Raw genomic sequence first — 15,920 nt, 5'->3', positions numbered from 1 at the left:
CTAAATAAAGCAGGAACAGACAATGCTCACATAAAGACAAAGATCCTCCGCACAGCCTTGAACATACTGTTGGCACAATTACTGTTAGCGACCACCTATGAAGGCCGGAAGAGCACACATAGGGGTGGGTGACCAACATCGCCCGATCACCGTTGTCTCTCCCAGTGCTGATGTTTACACACCGCTACAGGTACTCACTTTTAAGTCGACCTAGGTCCAGATATTCGGAAATGATGTTAGCTGTGAGCGGGAATTGAACTCAAGAAACCGGGTTCGTAGCGCAGTGTGCTAACCACTGCACCACGGATACCACAGACACATGCTCACACGCACAAGAGCTTACACAACTACACAAAACAATCATAACATAGGCACGAATGTGAATAATACCATAAAAATGTATGAGTCGTAGTCCAGGATTGTTCAAACTGACAAAATGTTAAAAAAAACCACTTTTGTTAAATAGGTTCCACACATGTTATGTTGATCCTTCGCATTAACACATTCTGCTGATGACAGGTCCAGAACAATAGAAATTGACTACAGCACAAAGTGAAAGATGTTATCAACATTGAGACGATGGGGTGGAGGGATATCACTATTGGTGGATGATTTCCATCTTTGTAAGTAACTCTGAACACTCCACGTAGTTATCTGTGAGTGGACGCGAATAGGAGGAATTTAGCACTTCTGGAAATAATAACAGGAAGTGGCATTATAGGAAGAGTTTGCAGCTACTACTCAGTCACTCCTTTTATCCGCGAAGGGCTTTGGATAAAAGGGAGCATTTATTAGCAGGAGTTTCTCGGCAAGACAATCGCAAGAGGAGCGGATGAGAGGAGTTTCACTGTAAAGTAGAAAATATTTCATACCCGACCGTCACACATTCACCATGACCAATAAGCCACCCGCCGGGCAATACATGGTGAAAGCGTGATTTTCTATTGAAGTGAACCGATCGGACTCTTTTCTCTTACAGGAAAATATTGCTCATACATTCATGTAAACTGCTTCTAAAGTACAGCAGAGCCCCCCAATCGCCCGTCTGTGTTTTTGTGTTTTGTCCAGGGACCTATTTTGTAGTCGTCTATAGATGTTTACATTTTCGACCTTTTCCAATCTTCTCACACAGCCTTGTGGCTCAGTCCCCGACGAGTCGGTATACTGGAGATCGGTGAATAAGAGCTCCATCGCTCATCGAGTTCCTCCAGTCTTAATAGAGATTATGATAAACAGTATATACATACATACAGACACGTGATCTTGTACTGTGCACAACGTCGTGCTAAAATGAAGTGTACGAACTAAAAGCTTCATTCGCAGCGCGTCAGAGGCGCGTGCGCGCGCGTGAGTTTCGGCGTTTGGTACGGAGGGGCGCCACTGCGAACCGGACCAGATGGCTTGCATCAGCGAGGAATGCCGACTGGGGGGGGGCGCTGGGGTAAAGATGGGGGCGTGAGTGTTGTATGTTGATTCTAACAGACCCCCCCTCACCGCCCCTCCTTGTGCCCCCACACTCCCACACTCATCCCCACCCCCATGCTGCGGCACCAGTCTCGCATGCATTGCACACCCCCACCCCCCAACAAAATCCCTCCAGGGCTAAACTCGTCAGCTTTCTCAAAACCCTCACACCACAAAGGCACCGATATTCTTTTAAACTCTGCACATTCGTTATTTAGGACTGCTTTATGGTCCTTCTTCACAGCAGAGAGACTGACTGACTTTATGAGTTTGAAATCACACTTCATGCCGTGGGGCTCTGAGAAAACTCGAATGCGTGTCTTTGGTCTTCTGCTCCCACCAATACGAGCTTATTTTCAGAAAGGGGTCAACGATCTGAGCAGCGCATATGGGGCATGCAGAGGCATTTTCCCACAGGAAAGTATCATAGCTCAGGTCCCCAACGCCAATGGCACTTGTTATCTTCGTGGGTTCTCACTCGGTGGAACAAAAATATGTCATTATGGTTGGTATTAAAAACGTGATGCATTAGGGTATTTAATAGGCATGCAGAGATTCACTCCCATTTGCTATAAATTATTTCTTAATATTCGGCTTCATTATTTCATTTACGAAACTATGATTTTTCGCCTTGCTTGAAGTGTTTTAGTTTTTACTGCCTTTCGTTTACTTTTGAAGATTTAAGCTAATAGTTGTGTCCATTCCATTATCACATATGAGATATACTCATGCTTATTGCAGAGCTAATCGATGTATAGTTACGTTCCAATTTTCAGACTCATGCAAAAACCCATTCTTTCCGAGCTTTTTCCGATCTTACATTTACATGCAGTCCTCGATGTGAAGGCGCGCTACAAGCTTACATTGACATGCTAATCACATTTACACAGTACATTTACATGCAAATTTATCCGATATTACATTTACATGCAGTCCTCGATGTGAAGGCGCGTTACGAGCTTACATTGACATTCTAATCACATTTACACAGTACATTTACATGCAAATTTATCCGATCTTACATTTACATGAAGTCCTCGATGTGAAGGCGCGTTACGAGCTTACATTGACATGCTAATCACATTTACACAGTACATTTACATGCAAATTTATCCGATCTTACATTTACATGCAGTCCTCGATGTGAATGCGTGTTACAGGTTTACATTGACATGCTAATCACATTTACACAGTACATTTACATGCAAGTTTATCCGATCTTACATTTACATGCAGTCCTCGATGTGAAGGCGCGCTACAAGCTTACATTGACATTCTAATCACATTTACACAGTACATTTACATGCAAATTTATCCGATCTTACATTTACATGCAGTCCTCGATGTGAATGCGTGTTACAGGCTTACATTGACATGCTAATCACGTTTACACAGTACATTTACATGCAAGTTTATCCGATCTTACATTTACATGCAGTCCTCGATGTGAAGGCGCGCTACAAGCTTACATTGACATGCTAATCACGTTTACACAGTACATTTACATGCAAATTTATCCGATCTGGCATTTACATGCAGTCCTCGATGTGAAGGCGCGCTGCGAGCTAACATTGACATTCTAATCACGTTTACACAGTACATTTACATGCACATTTCTACATTTACATGCAGTCCTCGATGTGACGGCATGCTGCGAGCCAATCTCACTTTAACATCACTAGCCCCCCCCCCCGCTTCGTTTATGACTCTGGGGCTACGCCCATCTCTAACCTTTTAAAGCAGCCTGCAGCATCAGCAGCTTCCCTCCTCTTTCTTCCGCCTGATGACGATTGCTTGCGTTGCGATCGAAACGTTGTGATCTATTATTTTTTCTATTGACGTGACTTTACCGAAAGAACCAAACAGTATGGATTCCTGCAGTCACGAAAGCTTCAAATCAAGATTAAAAACCCATTCGTTGATAACACTGCCTTAAGTATATAAATAATTTGGGACGTTTCGGTCGATGGACCTTCGTCATAGCACATGCATGGGGAATAGTGCAAGTGGTCGAAATGCTAAACTTTTCTTTGCAACTGGAGGGGAAAAAACTCACTGTTGCTACTTTTAATAAAGGTGGCATTCATTGTATAAATGTACTTAAGCAGCAACACAAAACAACTATATATTACGCTGTAATATTGGAACAGTATTAGAGCTTTTGTCATATTTTTTTTATCAATTCCATTCCATTTGTCCTCTAGGTGTCATGCCATGACAAAAATAAATGGTCATTCAGAATTTTCAGCTCGAAGTGCTGTGTCAAAGAACAGTCCGAGAAGTGGTCATATTCTACTGAAGTGACATCAACAAGCATCTATACCTATTCAGTGACTGTAATTGTCACTGTATGGTGCCGGGCTTGCGAAGTCACGGCCGGTAACGATGTCATTAGGGGCAGCCCGGGTTATGGGCTGCAGTACCAACCCTAGCGGTGGTTGGGTGAGCGCTGGTTAGCGCGGAGGCACCGCGAGCAGCGTGCGGTGCCGGCTCCCAGTGAAGGAGCGAGAGCGAGCGTCAGCCAGCCAGGGTTACCCTGGGGCATGACCTGTTGTCACGTGACCGGACGATGCTGGACGGTCACGTGGTTCCGAGGGGCTCTCGGGAACATTTGAGAAGGAGCTCGAGAAGCCTGGAAGGTGGGCGGGCTGAGGACGGAGCCAGCCCCAGCCTGGGAGCATATAACGAGAGCTCTGTGAGGAGCTCGGGGTTTTTCAAGTGTTGGTGTTCGAAGATCCACGTCGGAGAGAAGAAGCCTCTAGCCACGCGGTCTGGGACCCAGCTTGTGGTTCGGACCGGGGTAGCGAACCATGTCTAGCTCTGCCGTAGCGTGGTTAGATCGGCATTCGAGACCCGAGCATAGGTTGTGTTATGTCACGTACTGTTATGTGGATAAATAGTGTTGCTCCCAAGATAACGTCTGCGACTCAGTTGGACTCACTAAACCTACACTAAGGCCCCCATTTTAATCCCTGCACACATTGTCACTTGTCAAAGGGAATGTTTTAGCTCTCGGAGCTGTAATTATCCGAATTAGGCGATTCACCCGTTATTGGTGGTCTGGCTGAAACCATCATCTTGCTACACTTGAGAAACCGGTTAAATCACGGAGGTCTGCCCAGATTTGAATTCAGAATCTCAGCGGTGCTGGATCAGTGCTCTGGCCCCTCAGCCACCTGACAACCTCTCAATGTATGTACGTTGAACGTCTTTCGCACCAACCGTAGCTAACCGTAATAATCGGAGGTGTGGGGAAGGGCAACAGACTGAACACAAAAGAGCAGTTGAATCAATGAAACAACGCGTTGTTAGATACGCTAGACCAGGGGGCCCAGCCACACGTTGGAATTTGGGGATATCCGATGAGTGAAGGTTCCTGGTGGTTATTGGCTACTTTATAAGATACAGGTAGGATCCGCATAGATCTCCCCTAATTTCATCACGGATAACAATCGTTATATTACATCCACGCAACACCTGGCTGAGGACTATGTACGAGAACTAGATCATCCACACATTTGTCAATTACACTGCCTTAATGGGAAACATATAATTGGCGACGCTTCAGATAATGACCCTTCTTCATCACACATATACACTACTGAACATACTGTTTGTGCACGACTGCGCATTTTAAGGTTGCATTATCAGCATAATCGGCATTGTATGTCACCTCTGGCGAAAAGAGAAAAACGCGGACTAAAAAAAAAAATACCACGATTTTTGTCCAATATTCTGTTGTGGATGTCTCTCAGCCATACCCAGACACCCACAACACCCACGGAACCCTCCGCGGCTGTGGTCCTGCTCTGGACGCTAACGGCGTTCGCCTCGTGCGGAGCTTAGCGAGGGATACATTGAGGCTTTTGTGTCACTCTAACGGCCGCGACGTTCACGCCCGGCGTTCTAATGTCGTGGCTTGGATTAAGAGGCTCCTTGTGCTCCACGTTTGCTCGTGCGGGCTGCGCTCGTTTCAATTCCGTTTAGGCGTCGATCATTTCCAAACAACATTATTAGCAATCTTCCTTGCCAGTACAACACAAACACATTTTTTAAAAACTGACCATTTGTCAATTATGGTCCAATCACCGTCAGACCTCACAAGGAAACTAAGCAGGTTTGAGCGTCGACAGAGATTGGATGGGTGACTGTCACACATCATAACAAGTAGTTTGCCTATGTCGAGGGAAGCAGAGGGTAGTGCAGCAAAAATATTTTTTGCATTGTACTTCTACATTCACCACATTCACCAAACGTGCAATGACCAGTGTGAAGTATGGTCAATTGACACACACAGCCTGCATGGTAAGGAGAGGCCTTCATCAATGAAAGGGGTGTACATGTGTATATCAATTATAATCTCTAAACACTCAACAATGGGCCGAAATGTCTTAATATATCGAAGACTGCAGAGTCTGGACAATTGAATCATTTGGCGGGACCCCGGGGTCCCGCAAAAATCAGGGTAATTATTATTATTGTTGTTCAGTCCGCCCACTCGTGATCCCGACAGCAACGCGCCGCCCGCCCAGACTCGCGCCAACAAGCGCCAGCAGCAGCAGGCGGCGATCGACTCGATGGGCGCCACCCCACCGGCCAAACGCGAGCCCCGGGGGGCGTCCGCCGCAGTTGCCCTCCGGTCAGCCGTCGATCCTCAGCTTCTTTGCCAAGGCGAGCCCGCCCCCCCAGGCAGTGAATTTAACGTGTTTATGTAATTTTTCAACTTTTTACGAAACTTAGTGCCCCGAGTAGCTATCGACAAGGGCAATCGATTGACACTAGTTTTGTTGTCGGTAAGGCAAGACTCGTGTCGCTACGCGGTTTTTCCCACCCCGGGGCAGTGATGGGACCCCGGGGTCCCGCCAATTGCTTCAATTGTTGGTGTTAACTCACCGTCTGGCTACCTTCCAGTTTGTCTCGTCGTTCTTCCGCAATTGTGAGATGCAGTTTGAATGAACAACACGATATAAAACTATTCATATTTTTATTATTATTGAAATGTATACATAACGTACAAATATTTTGGGCGCTGGTCCTTTATCCTGACAATAATCCTAACTACAGCCGAGAACTGACACAAGAAAGGGCACGGCTAAAACCAGTGACGATTATCTGAACCGGTCCTGGGCCTTCCCTAGGTCGACTCAGCCTCAAATGAGTACCTGGTGCAGTGTGTAAAAAAATCGGCACTGAGGAGACAAAGACGGTCGGGCGTGGTGTTGGCCAACCACCCCCTCATTATACCATGCCGGCCTTCATAGGTGCTCGCTAACAGCACTTGCCCCAACAGTCTGTCAAGGCTATAGGGGGATCTTTATATGTCTCTTTTTATTGATTTAGCACAAACTGCTGTCTAAAAAATGAAGCATAATGGATGTCACCTTGATGCAGTCCCTCTATATTCTTCTGTTAGAGGATAAAGGTGCAGCCCTGCAATTACTTGCTCACACCACTGCTGGTGGAAGGGCCACCACTGGAGGGTGCTCTAGAGAGCCCCTCTCAGGGGTATTTAGCTTACGCGTCTAGGTTTCTGTTGGAGGAGGTGGGACTTCCCACACTTTACCCTTCCACGCGCCTAAAGGTAGTGCACCCATGCATACTGCTAGATGGACAGGGACGGGGGGTTAATAAACTTGCCGACCATTTCAACTGCCACGCTGGGAGATTAAATCTAACCGGTGAGCTATGATGCCATTACACCGTGGCAGCTTACTATCCTGTTAGAAGGCAGGGTAAACGATGAAATCGGTGGATTTTTTTAAATCTAAAATAAAGTGAGGCTTTCATTTCTCGTCCACAGTCATGCCTGACACTCACGCAATGTCTGGCATCTCTACACGGATCTTTATGACGGCCCTAGCCATAACCGCAACATCAATAAACCACTAATCCCAAACACGACCCTAATATGAAGATAATCTTTAGCGCTCATTTGACCCAAACCCGATTATAACACTAATTCTAACAATGATCCGAACCACAGACCTAGCACTTGAATGAAATCTATGAATACATTCTGAATATCAGAAAGTAAGAGAGGTCAGAAACTGAAAAAGCCACACGTTGCAATGGGGATGAGGGGCAAAGAGTGTTTGGCTATGTACCTTGCGAAATAAGTTCAACATAGAGTACATACATATGAAGCACACTCGCCACTAACCTTCATCCAAACCTAAACATCACCCTAATCAACCAGCCACTCGTACGAGCCCTCCAACTGACCCTAACGCTAACCAACCAGCCACTCGTACGAGCCCTCCCACTGAACCTAACCCTAACCAACTTTCCACTCGTACGAGCCCTCCCACTGACCCTAAAGCTAACCAACTATCCACTCGTACGAGCCCTCCCACTGACCCTAACCAACCACCCACTCGTACGATCCCTCCTACTGACCCTACCACTAACCAACCATTCACTCGTACGAGCCCTCCCACTGAACCTAACCCTAACCAACCAGTCACTCGTACGAGCCCTCTCACTGACCCTAACGATAACTAACCAGTCACTAATACGAGTCCTCTCACTAACCCTAACGGTAACCAACTATCCACTTGTACTAGTCCTCCGACTGACCCTAACAGTAACCAACCATTCACGCGTAGGAGCCCTCCCACTGACCGTAACGCTAACCAACTATCCACTCGTACGAGCTCTCCCACTCACCCTAAACAACCATCCACTTGTACGAGCGCTCCAATTGACCCTAATGCTAACCAGTCACTCGTACGAGCCCTCCCACTGAGCCTAACGCTAACCAACCATATACTTGTACAAGCCATCCTACTGACCCTAACGCTAACCAACCAGTCACTCGTACTAGTCCTCCCACTAACCCTAACCAACCATCCACTCGTACGATCCCTCCAACTGACCCTAATACTAACCAACCATCCACTTGTACGATCCCTCCCACTGACCCTAACCCTAACCAACCAGTCAGTCATACGAGCCCTCCCACTGATACGAACCAACTATCCACTCGTACGAGCGCTCCCACTCTTCCTAGAACAGTTCGCTCAGCCTCCTTTTCACTTTGTTTTTTTTTTAGTTTTCATCCATGTAGATGTTTACAACATCTGACACTTCCAAATGTCACCGGCTCATCCTGCTCCTAACTGGTGATGATGATAATGATGGTGAAGATGATGATGTCGCAAATCTCCATTTTAGCATGGTAAAGGATGAAAATACATCCAAAGTAAATCTAATACATTGTTGAGGTTGTCTGTCAGTGGTTCATGTTTCACTGGGGCAACAGATGGTAATTCATGTTTCATAAATAATCCTTTGTTTCTAATGCCTCGTGGCAAACACACACGGAGAAGAAGGAGAAGAAAACACGGAGATAACAGAAGACCGGTAACCCCAAGAGATGTTGTGTTTGGTGGCTGCGAGGCTTATGTAAGGTCGTGTGATCAGAGCTCATGCTGTGGTTGAAAGGACAAAGCGTGGAAGGGGGGGGGGGTATGGAGGATGGTGAGCCTGGTGTTGTTTGTAAGGGGTAGAAGGGGGGGGGTGGTTTGAATGAAGGGGGTGGGTGGGGGGAGAGGCAAGGTGTGTGCCTGCACCTGTCATACAAAGTGGCCATGCCGACTCGCGTAGACGTGCTGCCTTTTATCTGCATGTGCGACGCACGTGTATTCCCGTGTGAACATGTAGGAACTCATCATTATCTCATCGGTCGTCTGTTTTGAATTCATTCTTGGTTGCGTAAATACTTATCCTTCTCCTGCTCACGGCCCTGTACAAAGACTACGGCTATATTGAGTCTCACAATCACATCTGCTTGATATGTGTGTACCCCAGTTTAATATCGACAGTCAAGGAAGTGGTTGCAGCCACGTTAGACTGCAGTGACACGACCCACGACCGTGGCTCTAAACACAGCACCGACCTTGTGGCCAAATCTGGGGAATTTCCACAGTTCTAAATGCAAAAGAGACGCTATTCCTATGTCACTGATCATAACTTGAGACCTATTAATGTTGCAACTCGATCTTGTTGCGATGAAAAAAAGTCTGGTCAAGGTTTTTCCCAGTTGTGCTTTCTTTAGCAGTGACATTTACATTATATACATAGCTCGCCATTTTATATAACTTGCCAATTGTAGATACCACATCTTGTAGAGGGTGATCTCTTTTCTCACTTCGCTGATTTTAAACATTCCTCATACCATGTTGTCCATACAATTCTAAGAGTAATTCTATACCGTCCAGGCAAACAACTGCAGCATTAATAAATTAATATCTTTTGTCAATCCACTGCTGGATAAAAGCCTTGCTCCATGTTTGTATATATGTTGAACTTCATTCGCACCGTACGTATCCAACTGTGCTCATCGGAGGTGCGACTTTGCTCATCTGGGTTGTTTCGCCACACTGCGCCACGCTGGTTCACTCGCAGTGGTGATACAAGGGGGGCCAGGACGGTTCAGATATCACTCGCCACTGACGTTCCCTATGGCCTGAAATCAAACTCAGGCGGCCAGACTCTTAGCTCAGTACGCAAACTAATGCGCCACCATTCCACCGCTGGCAACTTTAGCAGGCTAAGTGCATCCATTGAGATTGGCGTGTGGCAGCAAACGCGTTTATTTCTTGTGTCGGGTTCCTGTGCCTTATTGTTAGTCGATCTGGGTGGTGACGGTTTCGACAGGAGCGGGGACACTAGTGCCAAGGCACATACAGTGAAGTCATTTGGTGCGTCGAGCACCAAAACTGAAAAGCACTCAGAGAGTAGAGGCTTGGCGAAGCAACAGAACTAGGGTTACGGTCACTAGGGGCTGGTTGGCTACGTTGTTAGTGTCCGAGTCGGTACTAGTGGCTAGTTAGTTAGATTTATGGTCAATGGGAGGGCGAGTACTCATCTACGGTTGGTTACTGAGATAGGGTCAATGGGAGGAACAGAAATACCGTATTTTCCTGTATATAACCCGCGGGGTATACCACTTTTTACAAACAAAACAAGACGTTGCGGGGTATATGGAGGTGCGGGCTATCCAAAAAATATTTTACACGTGTGACATGTCATAACTCGTTTATTTTTTTTAATGGTAGGACTATCCACTATGCCACACTTACCTTTGACTAAAGCACTGTTGAATAAAACACTCACACTAAAATTGCACATGTAATCACATTTTAAATTATTCGAATTGTTTGTACAATGAAACGACAATGTTTGAAGTGGGCGCACTTTGTTTACCGGCGGCGGGAGAGCTGGGGGGAGGGAGAGGTGGGGGGGGGCGACGGCGTTACCGTAGTGTCGCTATTATCTGCGCAGTGCGCACTCTACCAGTGCTAAAACTGTACTTATCTACCAGTTATGTGTTACTTATTTATTGGATATTTACTTTTGTAGTTTTTTACTGTTTTAAGTTCACTCGTTTCCGGTTAGTTTGTTTTCTTTGTGCACGTTATGATTTTAATGTTAACAATTGATTGTGGAATGTATTACAAATGTAAACTTCGTATTCATATGATGGAAATAAGCTGCTGTAACGACGTTAAAGATATGAATGCATGCGGGGTATATGGAGGTGCGGGCTATCTGAAATTTGTTTTACACAAAACGCTATTTTTGCGGGGTATATGCGTCTGCGGGTTATATGCGTATGCGGGCTATATGCGGGGAAATACGGTAGTAGTTATTTGGCAAGTTGGTTAAGGATGAAGGTATTTGTCTCTCCTCTTCATTGAAAGGTAGGGCTTTGTCAGTTTTTTGGTTGTTTTTTGTTTGCTATTTACATCGGGTTCATTGCTGTCTGCTTCACAATGATCTGATCAATCGTTTATAATGCCTGATCATAAACTGGCTCATGCACAGATCCGACCCTGCCTGTAGTTGACATAATGGAATATAACAGCCGTCAAGAACGACCATCATAAAAGCAAATCCCGTTACACAGCACAACTCCCAGCTGTTGGAGCTATTAACGCGCCCTTCAATACGCCAAAATCACAATAATTCCACTTCCGTTGCATTTTAGTTTAATAACGTTTTAATAATGTTCAGGCAATTGTCTTTATACTGCTGGATTAAGGACTCCGTAAAACTGTGTCGATAATGTTTTGTTTTACCATACTTCACCAGGCTGGTCAGTGCCGGATAGTAAAGCAAGCGGTTTGAATATCACTCGCCATTGACGTCAAGTCGTAGCCGGGACCCACGTCGAAGCTGCGTTCATCGCGCAGTGCGAGAGCAATGGCTCCCTCGCTCTCCCCCGCTCTTCCCCAACCATTATTTAACTATTTGCTGAGAAGGATAATTACCGTGGTGCTCATGGCTGATGATAAGCATCGTTACACCACTAGTCCTTACACCCCGCTCATTGTCGTTATCATCATCGTCGCTTCCAAACGTATTCAATAAATGAGTATCTTTTCTTTGCACGTTTAGGAAGAGACGAGTTTGAGCTTAGACATCTGGATTTCGGTTATGGAATAGCGGTGAGCGGTGGGGCATTGTTCACACATTGCGTTATATACCCAGTTGGCCTGGAATCGATTTCTGGCCTCGGCCAACAACAATGGAGAGTGATATATTGAACCGGTCCTGTTGCTCCACGACCCAATCAAACCTGAACCATCTCCCATTGACCAGTGTGGTGAAGTATGGTCAAACAACCCCAAAGACCGGCACGGATAAGGTATGCCTTCATCCACCAGTAGATTGACAAAGGGCTCTAAATTGAGTGAATTATGGTTATAGAGTATCAAACTTTTGCGAATGAAAACGAAACTGGGTCTTCAACAACTGTTAATATATTTGACAGCTGACAGTTGCCGCTCGGAAATTACCTAACTGATGAAGACGTCAAGCCTCTAACTAACTCCGTGACAGTGGATGGAACTTTGCTTCCTGCCATGCTATACTCCCAAGCCTTTATCATAAAAAAGCCTTGAACAATCCACTGCTGGCTTAAAACCTCTCCACGCCGTGTCGGTCACAAAGGTTGTCTGACCATACTTCACCGCGTTGGTGAAGATGGAACCCATGACGGTCTCATATATCACTCGCATCTGATGCGAGCCAGCCTCGAGTCGCCAGGTTCACGGAGAAGTACGTGAATCACTGCGTCACCGCTTCGCCTATCGCCCGAGCAGATCGTCGATGATAACGATGATCGCGCCAATTATATATGTATTAATGAAAGTCGCATTGGTGTGTTTAATCAAATCCCCTTTTAACGAGAGTTCAGCGTGTAAGAGGAAACTGGAGTACCCGGAGAAGACCCACCAGAAAGTGGGTTCGTGAACCCACTTGCTGTACTGCAATCTCTCCCGGCCACCGCCTCGCAGGCCGGGGATGCGGAGGGCTTGGAAGGCTCACGCATCTCAACGTGATCCACCAACCCTCGCCTCAAAAGCGCTGGCAAATACGTGCGCATCAAATTCAATGGTCATCCGCGTAGCCTTCCAGGCCATTGGGTCAAGTGCTATAATGTATCGGACACCACGCTCACAGGCATCGCGCTCACGCCAGCCTGAATAATGCGCAAGGCGCGCAAATTCATCTTTCGACTCGCGCACAAACAACCTCGGCGGCCCGTCGAGCACATTGCGCTGACCGATCGGGCCCGTCGACTCACTCACCGGTCGCCTCGCGAATCTCTCATCCACCGCTGCGCGTCGTCGCTTCTCCTCTTTACGTCTCCACGGCTCGGTCGCAGCACCCGCAAAGTTATGCCTTCATTTCTTCTCGGCTTCGCGCAAAAAAAAAAAAACCCCGCTAGCTCGCTCGCTCGCTCGCTCTCTCTCGATCTGAGCGCCGATCTCGCTGCGAAAGCGGAGGGGGGTGGTTGGGGGGGTGTCTGCGGTGTGACGTCACTATGGGTGTGAATCTGTGTGGTGGGGTTTTCAGGGTTGTGTTTTTTTTTTAATGGGGAGCGGTACTGCTGTGCTGAGCGCGTGCGCTCACGACCAATAACAGTGACGGCCAATATTTGCACCGGTTCTGGGCATCCCCTAGGTCGGCTCGGTCTCGTGTAAACAGCACTGGGGAGACAAAGGCGGTCGCTAACAGCTCCTGCACCAACAGTCTGTGAAAGGCTATGAGGGGGGCCTTTTAGTTTTTGTTTGTGTGGCGTGGGTTTCATGGGGGTTTTATGGGCAGTAGTAGTTTAGTGGTTTGTGAGCCCGGCGGGTCGAGCTTGATTTCCACTCACGGATAACATCAGTGGCCAATATCGGAACCGGTTCCAGGTCTCCCCGAGGTCGACTCTGCCTTAAATGAGTATCCGGTGCGGTGTGTAAGCACCGGTACTGGGAAGACAAAAGTGGCGAGGCACTGTGCTGGCCACGCCATCCCCTGGTGCGTCGCAACGTTTTCATAATTCGTCGCAATCGGCACTTTCCCCAAAAGCCTGTATTTCTATATTGAGGATCTTTGGTTTTGTCTTGAGATGGGGGTTGGGAGGGAGGTAGGCGGTAGGGAGAATGTGCCCCCCTCCATCCGCATCCCTTTCATCCCTGGAGAGGCGATGGATTGGCACGATTTGAAGACACGGTTCGAGTCAAGAGTGGACTGGACCAAATCACACTGCAAGCGTCCGGGCTCGACTGATCTTGGAATGACCTAAACAGGGGTGAGGTTGGTTGGTGCTTGGATCGGTGATCACCAGGGAGTGCCAGGGTGTTGTAGGCGTGCGACTGCGAGGTGTGGCCAGGTGATGGCAGCACAGCGACCCGCTCATTCCACGTGCTCCGATGGACACAATTTATTTGTGCTTTGTATTAAATCTATCTGTGCAAAGCTGTGAGCTTTGCCCTCTCGTATGCGTGATCGGTGTTTTTTTCCCTGAGCACTGTATGTACTCCGGTTTCCTTCCACGCGAAACCAAAAGCGCATTAACTCAACCGGCTTAACATCCCCATGTAGCAGGACCCTTCTTAAAAAATAATATTAAAATTCAGTGAGGCTTTCCTAGGTAAAAATACATCTTTACTGCACTAGGTATATCATTATTATTATTATTATTGATTTCGTCTCGTTTGTATCGCCTGTCTCTTCTATTCCGTCTTACTCCGTTACATCAGAAAGTTCGCAGGATAGGGGGCGTACATAAATGACGTCACGCGATTTTGGACGATTTTTGACCCCCCCCCCTCGTCACACGGCGTCACAAAAAGTCAGACCCCCCCCCCTCAAATATGACGTCACAAAGCTCTGCACCCCCCCCCCCCCCAAATAAAATCAAATATGCTTCAAATCTATATTTGAAGCTTTCGTGACTGCAGGGATCCATACTCTTTGGTTCTTTCGGTAAAGTCACGTGGGTAGAAAATAAATTGAATCACGACGTGTCGGGCGCAACACAAGCGTCCGTCATCAGGTGGGACAACCACAGCAAAAAAAATTGCTGAGGTGGGCAAAAGGGGTGCTTGTATCAAGAGGCTATATAGGTAAGAGAGGGGGGGGCGGAGCCAGGGAGGAGAGATAGAGAGGGTGGGGGTGTGGGGTAGGGGGAATGGGGTGGTGCAAGCACGACAATGCCGGGGCTGGGAAGTAAGCGGGGCTGGGAGTAGGAGGCTGATTTAATTTATTTTACTTTATACCTACGTGACTTTACCGAAAGAACCAAAGAAAATGAAGGTACCCCCATGGGTTCCCCCTTATCACCAGTGATAGCTAATGTTTTCAAGGAGAAATTTGAAACAGATGCCATTCAGACATCCACCCTACGTTCTTCCTTGTGGAAGAGATGTAGATTACACTTTCGTCATTTGGCCACATGGCCTGCTAGCATTGAACCAATTTCTCAACCACATTTATTCCATACACCCATCCATCAAATTCACCATGGAAGTGGAGAAGGATGGTAAGCTACTATTCCTGGATGTTTTGTTTGAGAAGAGACATGATGGCTCGTTGGGATACTCTGTCTACAGGAAAGCCACCCACACAGATTCCTATCTGAAACCTGATTCCCACCACCATCCGGCACAGAAGAATTCCCTCATCAAAACACTACACCATAGGGCCCACTGCATTTCTGACCAACACCACCTAGCCAGTGAACTGGAACACGTACACCAGGCCCTTAAGATAAATGGATATTCGGACCGCATTATCCGCAAAGCTGTTTCTCCAACCATGGAGAAACAACGCCCTGAGACGCCGATCTAAACCATCACGTTACCATACATAGCAGGCGTTACCAAAAAGATTTCCAAAATCTTAAACCAGACATGGGCAAAGTATGGCCCCCGGGCCATGTACGGCCCGTTGGGCTTTTTAATCCGGCCCGCCGAACTTGTCCAAATATTATTAAATAAAATTTTACCTTTCTCCTGTAATGCCCCCATTTCCCCATTAGATGGCGCACTTTGACCGGGAGTTACGACATGTTTTTGTATTGTTCATGTTCGTGCAATTTGTTAAATTGCCTTGCAAATAAATGCTTTGCTACCTGTTAAGGGCCAAATCCTTTCATGTAATGATTTTTACATGTC

At 46.9% G+C, this 15,920-nt stretch overlaps 1 protein-coding gene across 1 annotated transcript in view; it reads right to left on the bottom strand.

Moving 5' to 3' along the window:
• The window catches only part of LOC116947052 (integrin beta-1-like), a 49,570-nt gene extending 36,326 nt beyond the window's left edge, over nucleotides 1-13,244 (bottom strand). The window contains exon 1 of the mRNA XM_032962447.2: nucleotides 13,062-13,244. The gene's annotated coding sequence lies outside the window, so the exon portion shown is untranslated. The remainder of the gene's footprint in view (nucleotides 1-13,061) is intronic.
• Between the last annotated feature and the right edge of the window lie 2,676 nt (nucleotides 13,245-15,920).

The sequence above is a fragment of the Petromyzon marinus genome, chromosome 2, assembly GCF_048934315.1.
Source record: "Petromyzon marinus isolate PM22_M1 ecotype Great Lakes invasive population chromosome 2, UKy_Petmar_22M1.pri1.0, whole genome shotgun sequence".
NCBI classification, from domain to species: Eukaryota; Metazoa; Chordata; class Hyperoartia; order Petromyzontiformes; family Petromyzontidae; genus Petromyzon; species Petromyzon marinus.
This window is presented reverse-complemented; position numbering and strand designations above follow the sequence as displayed.